Source organism: Catharus ustulatus, chromosome 11 (genome assembly GCF_009819885.2).
Source record: "Catharus ustulatus isolate bCatUst1 chromosome 11, bCatUst1.pri.v2, whole genome shotgun sequence".
Classification (NCBI taxonomy): domain Eukaryota; kingdom Metazoa; phylum Chordata; class Aves; order Passeriformes; family Turdidae; genus Catharus; species Catharus ustulatus.
The window spans coordinates 15,897,536-15,908,924 of NC_046231.1; the positions used below are offsets into that span (position 1 = coordinate 15,897,536).

At 40.5% G+C, this 11,389-nt stretch overlaps 1 protein-coding gene across 1 annotated transcript in view; it reads left to right on the plus strand.

Moving 5' to 3' along the window:
• The window catches only part of WWOX (WW domain containing oxidoreductase), a 477,785-nt gene that overhangs the window by 331,813 nt on the left and 134,583 nt on the right, over positions 1-11,389 (plus strand). The window lies entirely within an intron of this gene.

Consider the following 11,389-nt stretch of genomic DNA (forward strand, 5'->3'; position numbering starts at 1 on the left):
TGTTTCATCTGTTTTATTGCCACTCCAAAGTGCAGTTTTGGGCTGTACATTGAGGGTCTCAGTGGCACTGGGGAGAGAGCAGTGCAACATGAGAGGTTTGGCTTCTTGAAGGGCTGAGAAATTTTAGAGCAGGAGGGGAAGGGGAGGATGCACATAAATATTTGACATAAATTAGGGCTGCCCCAGAGCTGTGATGACCTTAGTGTGTAATCTCCAAGCTGATTTCTATGGTCATGCCCTGTGTGAGTTGCATTCCTTCTAACCTAGTTCTCTTTACAACACAAACCCTTTTTTCTCAGGTACCTCTGACACTTTTTCCACTGAGCCTTCCCTGCAAGGGTGCAGTAGGTGTTGATGTCTGTGTTTCCCTCACTGTTGCAAGGCTTGGACTTCAGGGTGTTTTTCATTTAACTCCTACTTTCAAGAGATCAGGGGCACGTGCTTAAAATTGAGTCAATATTCAGACTTGGATGAAATAACATAATGCACATTCTAGTTTGTGTTTTACACTAAAGCTCCAGTCAGGAATTGAAAAAAGAATGCTAATTGCTATGGCCTCTGGTTATACAGTATACATGCCTACATTTTGTCCTTTGTAAATACACATTTACATAAAATATTCTTTATATTTGTGTTTCATTAAACACAGAAGTTCAATAGCAGTGTCTCTGGCCCTCTGTTTCTGCCTGTCATTCCTTTCTGCCTGCAAAATCTTCTGGCTTTGAAGTAAATAACCGTTTTTGCTACAGATGTCTTAGTGCTATAGAGAGCTGTTAAAGTAATTGTACCTACTTCCAAAATGTATGAAAAATGAGAATTCCTGAGAAAAGGTTTTGACATCTTCTGAAAAGATAATAACAGTGTAGGCTAACAGGGAGAAAGCTGTACGCTTTACTTTCAGTTTGATCACTTATTTTATACCTGTGCATTACTGTTTCTTTAATGTTCACATATAAAATTCAGTTAAATGTTGTTCCTAAAAGCTGCAGGCAAACTCCTCTGAAAATACCAAGATAATGAACTTGAACCTGAGCTTTTTCCATCAAAGAAATCATTATAGACAATGTGTTTTAGCTTTTGGCTTTATTCAGTTTAAATTCACATTTTCTCTTCCATGGGAAGAAGAAAGTGCATCTTTAAGAGGAGGTGTTTGTTAAATCAATATATACCTGTTGGTATTGCTAGGAATTGCCTTTCTGCTTTCAAATTGCTGTACAAAATACCTGAGTAGGCATAATGTCAAGAATGGAAATAATCAAAGTGTATTTAAGACTCGCTTAAAAAAATCCATTTAAAAAGTAGGAATGTGTTTTTCAGGCATTTTAAGACCATAAATTGAAACACAAGTATTTAAATTATTTTTCAAAGAGATTCAAAACTGTAGTGTATTTGCATAGCTACTGAGTGAACTTTTTTGTCCTCAGCATTTAAGTTTTCTAGCAGTTCTGTATTTTAGAAGACTCCAGTGCCCCATAAAAAGCAAATACTCAATTTTTCAGTTTCTAGGCACTGAATATTTTCCCTTCTGCTGGATTTGTTTTTATAACAGTAATTTATTTTAAAAAGAAAAAGGGAGAGAAAGTGAGAAACTGAAGAAATGAATGGAAGATTTTGGAAAAGGTCATTAAACAAGCTCTCTAAAATCTGATAGATACTGTCAGATGTTAAAATAAATATACTGTCGTGGTGGAGAGGAGGTGAGTGGGGCCCTGAGCAGCAGGGCTGCACAGAGCCTGCACTTTGCTACCTAAACCTCACTGAAGCTCTGCCAGCTGATTTCATTGGCGAGAGGATCCAGAAGGTAAATGTTTGTGGTAAGACTAACAAAACTCCTTCAATCCTTACCAGTCAACAGCTACAGGGGGCTCTCAAAGGCCACTCACAAGGGCTGAGGCTCCACGTTTGGGCTTGGCAGCACAAGACATTCCTATGGAATTTTATTTGTCTGTTTATTTGCTATTCCTCCAGAATCACAAAGTGTCCAGCAATCACTGATCTTGAGAGAAAAACATTGAAGCCATAGTCTAAGTGGATTCATCCTGAGTAACAGATTGAGTAGCCCTGGAAAAATGAGCTTTTAAGACTGAAGTTTTATGTATTTATGCTTGGGTGGGTTTGGTGGTTGGTTGTTGTTTTGGGGTTTATTTTTAGTTTAGAATATCTACAATGAACCCATCAAGAGGCACTTGAGCATGCTGCCAAGTATTAAAAAATGATGGAACAACAATGTGGCACAACTAACTCATCTTTTGCATCCTGGGGTGCCCAAGGCTGCATCCACCCCTCGTGGAACACCCTGGCGAGAACTCCTGCCACTGCCTCTCTGCTGGCAGACAAAAGTGACATTTGTGTCCATTCTAGCAAAACCCAGGCACAAAAGGCAGGCAAACACCCTTGGCTTTCAAAATTAAGCTGGTTTCTACTCTCTCACATGGTCTATTAATGCTCCAGGCAATTAATGTCACCTCTATTTTGTTTGTATTGATCCTCAGCTTGCTCGTTCTCTCGTGCCTTGTTCTGTGCCAAGTCGTGGGCTGGCCTTTCTTCGTCTTGACTCGGTCAAAAAGGAGACAGAGTGCTTTCTGGAGCACAGCAATTTGGGTGATGGAGAGTTATTTGTAGTGATAAACTACTGTCCTGTAGAATTCCCCTCTTTTTCCCCACCATCATTCCTTGGGGCCATGATCCTGTTGGAAGATATTCTTCCTAATTCATGTTGGGAAGAAATCTGATCATTATGAACATCACATCACTCTTTAAGATGGGGTTTGTCAGTCAGGATGATAAAGGCAGTTTGTGTATCAAAGTCTGCTTGGTTTATGGAAAATGGGGAAACTGGGAGCCCATTAAAGCCTCTAGCCCTACAGGAAGGAGGCAGCCTGTGATTCACGATCGGAGATTGTCCCTTGTGAAATGAGGGCGGAGAGATCTCCACTGGTGTCCAGACTCCAAAGCTGTTGCTCCTTCCTGCCTTCCACACTGGAGAAGGCATGAATGGTGTGCTGCAACTTCCAGCAAGGCTTTTAGGATTTTGAACTCTTATGTTCAGCAGAGTCCTTTCCTGAAGTCTCAAATGCTGGTAGTTTCACCCAGAAAAAACAAAACAAAAAAAAACCCCAAACCCAACCCAACCCAACCCAACCCAACCCAACCCAACCCAAACCAAACCAAAAAAGCCCAAAACAAACAAACAAACCAAAAACCTCCAAAAACCAAAACCAAAAACACCCCATCCTTCCCACCCCCCCCATCAAAAAAAAAAAAAAAAAAAGCCAAAAAGCCACCATGGAAAAAGCAGGTTTCAACACAATAAAAGGGTTTTGGGTTTGGGTCATTTTTGGAGCAATCAAGTATACAAACCTCCCTGCACACAATTGACTGGGAGATTTATATGCTGCACAAAGTCAAAGACCATATTTTTATATTTCTGTATAATCATAGCATTATGTGAAAGATCTCTGGTGTAGATTTTCAGTTTCAAGACAGTTTCTACAATTACATTTAATAGTGGCTCTATACTGTTGGTGCTCCAACAAACAGCTATTTTTGTACAGACTTACTTGCAAAAATAAACTTCAAAATAGAGCAATATTCAGAAGTCCCCCAAATACAGTATTCTTATCCCATATTGTGCACATGGTCACAGCCTTCAGAAAAACCCAGTTGGTAAAATAGTGTGGTAATTTAGCAACCATTTTTCCTAGAGTTATGTGGTCTTTTTCAGTTTGCCACCTCTCTTGGTGGAAAGCAGTCATCTCTACTGTCCAAATGAATTAGTTTTGGTGTTCTTGTCTCCACTGTTTTAGCAGTGCTGCTTTTACAGCTCTGCTGTGTTTTGGAGTTCCAGTTCCGTAATCTGGAGCCTTAGGTGTGACATAAAAGCTCATGACTGTAATGCATTTGGGGTTTTTCCACTGCTGCCAAGGCTGATACAGCTCTGAAAGGATGGAGATTCAACAGCCAGGGCAGCAATCCTGGAGGTGATGGGTTGTGCTGGTAAGGCAATGCAACCTGGCTGCATTTCCAGAAGAATTCAGAATATTATCTAGTAAGTGTTTGTAATAAGACTTTCACAATCTCTGATAAAATCTCATCTCTTTAGAGAGAGATGAAAACTGAAAGCATGTGGGGGGCATTTTGTGTGTTGTTTTATGACTTCTTATGTTTGGTGGTTAATTTTTTGTTTTCTTTGCATAATCTCTGCTGCAGGCATAGTTAGGGCTCTCTGGCTCTCTGTGAGAGATCCTGCCTTCCACAAATTTGCAAGGACTGTAGAATTTAGTTTTTTTCTCCATCTTTCCCAACAGACTTCATCACAACCTTGTACCCCTAGAAATAAATATATATTATAGGAGCAATGTTTCTTTGCTGTTACTCTGGAGGCAACCTGCTATTTGCAGAATTCCTTCCTGCTAGGTGTGGAAATGCACTGAGCACACCTATGAGTGACCTCTGATGTTTGTTTATCCTGATTTATGAGATCCCGTGCATACTACAGGGAAGAAAAATAAATATGCAAAGTGCCAGTAGACTTTTAATGGAGTTACCCTGTATTTCTCCACAGAAGCTGACCTTGAAATTGCTTTTCATGCACAAGTCAAAATATGTAAATTAAGATCTCAAAGTGACAGTACAAAACATGTATATAGTTTGTAAAGTTCTTGCCAAAGCCATAGAAATTTCATGTTCTACAAAGGCCATTCATCTGCCTCCGAAACTGAGTGTAGCAAAGTGTAGAAAAATAGCATTGCTCAAGCACTCAGAGGGAAATTTGGTCAAAACACAATTTCACTTCAGCAGGATGAGAAGTCTGCCAAAATTTGCTCATGAAATCTGTGACCATGCTGCCAGTGCAGTGTAGAGCTTCCAGCTCCCTAACAGCAGCAAAAACTAAGCTGGTACCTAAAACTGACTGATCTATGTCTAATTTTCTTTAATGACATTTGCTTTGCTACTGTTCAGAGTGTCAGAAAAGGCAAAATGAGCAGGACAACTGTTCCAACATGAAATGAGAAACTTGTGGGGCTTCCATCTCCTCTTTCCTAAATAGCACAAATAATATAAAACTCTTTTAAATGTTTCTGTTGGCTGCACTACATGTCAAATGCTCCCAGAAACACTTCCATCTCATATTTTACCTCTTGATTTCCCTGTACTCCCATTCTCCAAGCATTGCTTCTAATGGTTTTCATTCCCAGCTCAAAAGTGCTCCATAATACTGAGGATATTAAGTATTTTCCTTTTTACCCTCTGCCATTGTTTGCGACATAAAAAATCAGTAAAATGAATTTCAGTGAAGTTTATGATTAGTCCTTGTGTACAGCAACCACCACATTTGGCAAGGGAGCATCTTCTGGAAGCAGTCTTGCAGAGAAACAAGCAGAAATGCTGGGCTGGTGAACAGATGAGTGGGAAATAGCCGAGCTCCCAGTGACAAAGCTATTGCAGGGATGGAGAGAAAATCCAGGCAGAACATTTGGTTATGTGGTAGTGCAGAGGATTAGTCAAACATTATAATTAATGCCACTAGTGCTAAAAAGACACGGGGGATGTGGGATGTGTTGATTGTTTCTCCTTTTGGTTTCTGCAGCTGTGGGGCTGTGCCAGTGAAAGCCCCCGGGAGCGAGCTTTAGCCGCTGCTCCTCTGGAGCTGCATCATTACCTCACTCCAAACAAAGTCCTTTTTTTTTTGTCAATAGAGGATGAAAACATTATTGGATTCAGGAGCTCATAGTAGTCCTGCACGCAGCTAGGGATGAAGAGGATAGATTTATGAAATGGACCATTTCAAATGGCATTATCTTCCCACAGTGAGGAACACCTTTCATAAATCATGGGAGAGCACTTGGAAAAGAAAGCATTTGTTATTCCTGCCATATATTGTTTTTGCATCCTCCACCATGTCTTCTTGGGATGGGGGAGAATCTTCTGCTTGCATTTTTTTCCTTCCCTAATAATTAATGCTTTTTATCTTACAACTACAGGAACATTCAGGACAAGCTTGACAACATGAATTTTTAGCTTACCTTTGTTTAGCTGCAGAGACACACTGAGCCTCAGTTTTCAGGTTTGGGTATGAAGCCAACTATTTCTTGCACACTTACAATATTGCAGGGCATTTTCTGCCTCATTATGTAGCAGGAGGTCAACTGGGAAGAGAAGTTAAAGTATAGACAAAAAACTTGTTATTTTTTAAGGCTGGAAGGGTAGTGCTATTTTGTGGGTATTTTTGCTTCTTAAACTCAAAGACCCTATTTTTACTGCATTAATAAAGCTGTCTGTGATGCCTTTTGAGCTCACCAACACCTACATATTGTACTGGGTGGGAAGAGAGTTTTTTCTGTGTTGTCAGTATTTTTTCTGTGTTTTTCACAACCCAATATTGCAATAATTTTACCAGTGAGTTTGACACCGCTTGGGATAAATGCAGGTCTCCATTAAACCTGTAACTAGCCTGATGTGAAAAGTCAACATTTATTACACAGTATTATTTGTGTGGATACTTTGAAATCATCCCTTTGCTCCAGAGAGGAAACTTTTGAGAATGCTCCGAGATAGAAACTTGTCATTACCTGTAATGAGCCAAGGAGAAAGGCCTTGATTTTGGGAAACGTGTTCTGACCAGAACTGATAGAGAGATAAAGGTGATGGTAGTGAAGAAAATTGCCTGTGTTTAAGAACAGAACAAAAGGAAGCATGAACTGAATATTGAAGTGTGCGTTAAATTCAGAATATTAGCTAGAAATTTTGAAAACATTATAATAGATAATTTCTAGTTTGAACCTCCCAGCTCTGAAGTTAGGAAAGGTCAGCCTTCACACTTGTCCATACTAGCTTAATTCTGCATCTTATGGATCTATGTATAAATTAAGTTTTTCTACTACACCCTTCCACATGTTTATACCCCAGTGGAAGCACATCATACTGAAAACAAAGGACAGACTGTAGCAAGACAAAAGGTGACATTTCTTGAACTTGAAATATTTGTCTTGGCTACCTGGCATTTTTTATTTAGACAGATGAATGTGGGTAAGGAGCAAGTGGCTCAGTGTTTTTAATACATATATATTTTTACAGAGTCGATCTTAATATGGCAAGAGTTTCATTATTGTGTTAATGTGTAATTCATAGAATAGTGAATCAAATTTATTTATTTCCTTATAGAAATTACTTTTTTTTTCTCCTGGATGTGCTTACAAAAGCCTCTATTAAGGCCAGAGCAGAGATGAGAGAAGCCAATCGCTGCCAACATGAAGCTCAGAGCTTCCTCTGCAGTGGAAAGAGAGAGATCAAGTCAAGGTCAAGCTCACTATTTATTCCTGGAATTTCTGCAGACACTGTTATTTAGGTGTAATGAGCCCTGCTTGGATCCGGTTTGCAAAGATACAAAAGCTTTGAACTTTGAAGTTTGGAGGCTCCAGTTACACACGGGGGTATCTGAACCCTGGATCTGAAGGCTTGGCATTTTAGATGTTGACTTTCCACAGGCTCTAGGAGAACTTGTTCCTGTGATAGTGAAAATGTGTTTTGCTGAGGGCCATGGAACTCTTAGCAGGAATATAAATTTACCTGGTCACAGGTGCTGCTCTGCAGGGCTTGGGGCAGCTCCTGTGGTCACTGAACACGTGGATGTGCAAGGAGGAGGAGAAAAAACATTTTAGCAGCCGTGCCAAAAATCTGTATTAAAGCTGTAAGTGGCATTCACTTCAGCAATATGCCACACTGCATTTTTTATGAGTAAACAGGAGGGTGATGGCAGCTAAAAAAAAAAAACACTTTCCCATCACATGTGGGAACCTTGTACAGGAGTTTGTTGGATACAGATAGCAGCAGCTTCTTGTGGGAAATAATGGAATCTTTTCTTCTTTAGACTTCTTAAAAGGCTTGATATATAATAATATTGGTTATGTCATTACAGCAGAAGAATTGCTTTTCTAGCTGAGCTGGGGTATTGAACAGTACTGTGTATAATAGATAAAAATGGTTCTCCTGGATAAGGAGAGACAAGTATTGTCACCCCTGTTTTGAGGTGTATGTATGGTATATTTGTCCTTTTTTTTTTTTTTTTTCCTGACATGCATTATGAGGGCACTGTGTGTGAATTTTTTTTGCTGGTGTCAGGCTTTGAAGATCTTTATGCTGTAGCTGAGGTCAGGAATTCCCCATGCACTGTTCTACCTCTGCACCTGCCCAGTGAATCAGTTTTACCTCTGTTGGTATATGGGTATCACCACTTTGTTTTAATGCTTCAGTGTTTAAAGCTGTTAAATAAAGCCAGGATTCATCAAGAGCTGCTCTAACAGAATTGTCAGGTAGCTGCAGTGCCCCTGATTTAAATGAGTAAGCAACACCTATGGGCAAATGATCTTTCTGCACACAGAAATTAATTACAATTCAGGACTGATGAACTTTTATGAGCTAGTTAATTTTTAAAAGATGCTGTGTATGGTTTATTGAAATTAAAAGAAAGTGACAGCTTTCTGCCCCTACCCTCATAAAATTCTGTCCTGCATATAATATTGACCTAATTTAGTTCAAAGGCGCTGGATCTCCTCTTTAACACTTCATTGTGTAAAGGCCACTTGAAGGTTTCAGTGCTCCTCAAGTAAACAGAAAAGCTTCTTGCTGGTTATCCATGTTGTGCTGGCTTTTATCAGTACACAAACTCTCAACTCCTCCACCATTTGTCCTTGATTACCCTCAAAATAATTTTTTAAGCAAAGTGCAGCTCAAATCCAGCATCAGGTCACAAAACACCCATTTATGGAGTGTTATGAATGATTATTGATTATAAAACAGTGCACCATATACCACAGGATTGCAGATATTTTTATGGTGTGGATCTTCTCCTGGTGAAGAGATTTCATGGGCCACTGCCCTCCCTAATTATGACTGCAGGACACAGCTCACTTCCCATCCAAGCCAGGACCACATTGCCTTTTATTTGTATTCACATAACATTCTTGTGGGAAAGTAAAGGAGCACCTTATGGGAGAAGGAAATATTATGAAGGCATTTTGGTTGGTGCTGTCCCAAGATTCTGACTGGGGGCTGCTGCTGTTCAAGTCAGTTGTAAAAAGTTACTCTGAGCAATACCAAGCAGTGCTCAAAAATATCAGCAAGAATTTATTATTTTCTTGCTATTGTTACGAGTCTTCCTTCCCTCCAGTGACCTTCACAAACCTACAGGCCATAAATTTTCAAATCTCTGTTTTATGGTCAAAATTTTGTAGAAACCCATTTTTTTGATCCCAAAACTGCTTTTTCTTTTTTTTTCTTTTTTTTTTTTTTTTTTCCCCCTGTGATACTTGACTTCCTTTCCCAATGTCAGGTTTTTTTGTATAAATTCATGCCATGTGAAACCTGAAAGCCCAACCCAACCCAGTGTTCTGTGATTGCTGTTGGACTGTGCCAGTGCTGCACTTCAGCCAGTGGGGATCTGCAAGGAGAAGTCTGGGGTTCAATGTCCCAATAACATCTAATAATTTTTTTTATTTACCTGTCCAATAGACAAGACAAGAAATCAACTTTCCCTTACATGCTTAAAATGACTAGGAAAGAAGTGCAAAAAGTCCAAAGAAATTCAAAACCCTTTTCATATCTTGAAAATGAGTTTGATAAATATATTTTCTGAAGCCACTTAAATTTTGACTTCTTGCCTTTTCCTGAAGCAAGATAGAAACATTATTATTTCAAAGTTTAGGGGTACAGGAAGTTTCCTGCATTTATGTCTATCCTATAGCTGAATTTCTACATATGTTGGACAAGTGCATTAAGGATTTTCAGTGTAAGCTCAGGTGGGAGTGAAAAGGTGTTTCCTTTTCTTCTGGAAGGTTCTATTAGGCAAACACTGAGCATAGCTGCTCCAACTGGACATTGACACGAGGAATGTTAAACTTCATGCCTCAATACAGAAATCTCAGATTTCCTGGGTGAATTAGCTGTTAATGGGTTTCTATATTGCTACCAGCAGTGCTGTGGGAGAATGCTGGGGCCAGAGCACGGGCTGTAATCAGATAATCTGTTATTAGAATAAAGCCAGGGGATCATACTTTGCATTGCTCACTGTAGTAATTGGTCTGCCCCATATCCTACAGCCTTTGGCACTGTAAAAAGTGATATTTCACCTATCAGCTATTTATAACAGTTTTACTTCCTGTGTATTCTAAATTGAAAATGTAATTTTAAACTATAAGAGTGAAGTATATAAAGTGTCCCAAAATAACTTCTTAGGCTGCTTTCACATCCCTTTCAGGGCTTTGGTCTCTAGCAAAGTTCAGGTTGATTTGTCTCACAGTGAACATACAATGATGTTATTGACAAAACACTACCAATTAAATAACTTCTTTTCTTACATTACAGTTTTGTGACCAAGGACAGGCTGCAAGAAATCAAATAAATAAGTTTGCTATTTTTCAGAGCATGGCAGGGAAAATGTGTAGACTCTTGAAAACCCAGGAGCTCAGAGTGTTTGTTAGGTTGTTTCATTTTTACAGAACAATTATTCTCTAAGTCAGTTATTGTCTTCCTATTCGTTGTCACTATGTATCCACTGCATTTTTGGGGGGATAGAAAATTTATTAGGAGTTTAAATGTGCAGCCATGTGGACACATACTTGTGTTTGTTGGTCCCTAGCCACGCTGCAGCTGCTGGTTTAGCTGGAAGATGCAATGCTTGTGTGCACTTCTGCCTGTACTTCAGCCTGGAGCCTGCTGCTGTGCTGCTACTTCTGTTAACATCTGTGCTTCTGTGACAGCTGGCTTTGTGTTCTCATGCTCGTTGTTTAGTTTGCCTACCTGTTTGTCACTCACTGCCTCCCACTAACTTTTGAACTCAGATTGTCTCAACCAAATAGGTCTGAGGTCTCCAGATAGCTGTGTTCTTCCCAAATTGCAGAAAGCTGGCAGGTAGAGCAGAGAGACAGACTCGGATTAGTGCTTGTGCTGCAGGAAAGGAGGAGAAATTCAGCTCTTACATCTGCTGAGTGGGTGCTGGCTGCCAGCTGGCACGTGTGAGCTGCAGCACACTGCCTCCAGTCAGCTGTGGGGACAGCACAGGGGACAGCACAGGGGGGACAGCACAGGGGGGACAGCAGAGAGGATGGCACAGGGGGGACAGAAGAGAGGGGACAGCACAGGGGACAGCAGAGAGGGGACAGCACAGAGGGGACAGCACAGGGGACAGCAGAGAGGGGACAGCACAGGGGGGACAGCACAGGGGACAGCAGAGAGGGGATAGCACAGGGGGGACAACACAGGGGACAGCAGAGAGGGGACAGCAGAGAGGGGACAGCACAGAGGGGACAGCAGAGGGGACAGCAGATGGGACAGCAGAGGGGACAGCAGAGGGGACAGCACAGTGGGGACAGCATGCAGAGCTGGGGACAAG